Here is a 517-nt window from a genome sequence, read left to right on the forward strand (position 1 = left end):
CCCCCCCCCCCACGTGTATTATGAATAATATAACACAGGCATGTCAGGCCTCCATTTGTGAAAGACAAGAGCAAAAGTCCCATGTCGTAAACTTAAATGCTAAATTTTTTTTGCATTAAATGCACAAAACGTCTACAATGGAATCCTTTCCAAAAAGTTCCACATATATAAATTTGGGTTTCTTTCACACTAATTTTCCCAAAAAAGTAACGCAGATGGTTCCCAACGACGCTCCTCACACGTTACGTTAATATTCAGGTCACTACTTTCATTCAATTGTTGTGTTTTTTTGGTCAATTTTATTGCATTTGGAGGAAAAACCATTAGTTAAAAGAACTAGTTAGAAGAAAAAAAATGTAAAATAAAAAGAGAGAAAAATGTCAAAAGTGACAAAAATTTGAAAAGATGTCGAAAGTGACAAATAAAAAAAAAATTTTTGTCATTTTTGTCTTTTTGTAAAAGAACCGAAGAAGTAACCAAAAAGAAGTCAAAGTGACAAAATTAAAAAAAAACCACC

At 31.9% G+C, this 517-nt stretch overlaps 1 protein-coding gene across 1 annotated transcript in view; it reads right to left on the bottom strand.

The window, feature by feature from the left end:
* tmc1 (transmembrane channel-like 1) overlaps positions 1-517 on the bottom strand; it is a 39,286-nt gene that overhangs the window by 833 nt on the left and 37,936 nt on the right. The window lies entirely within an intron of this gene.

Source organism: Etheostoma spectabile, unplaced genomic scaffold, assembly GCF_008692095.1.
Source record: "Etheostoma spectabile isolate EspeVRDwgs_2016 unplaced genomic scaffold, UIUC_Espe_1.0 scaffold431, whole genome shotgun sequence".
Classification (NCBI taxonomy): domain Eukaryota; kingdom Metazoa; phylum Chordata; class Actinopteri; order Perciformes; family Percidae; genus Etheostoma; species Etheostoma spectabile.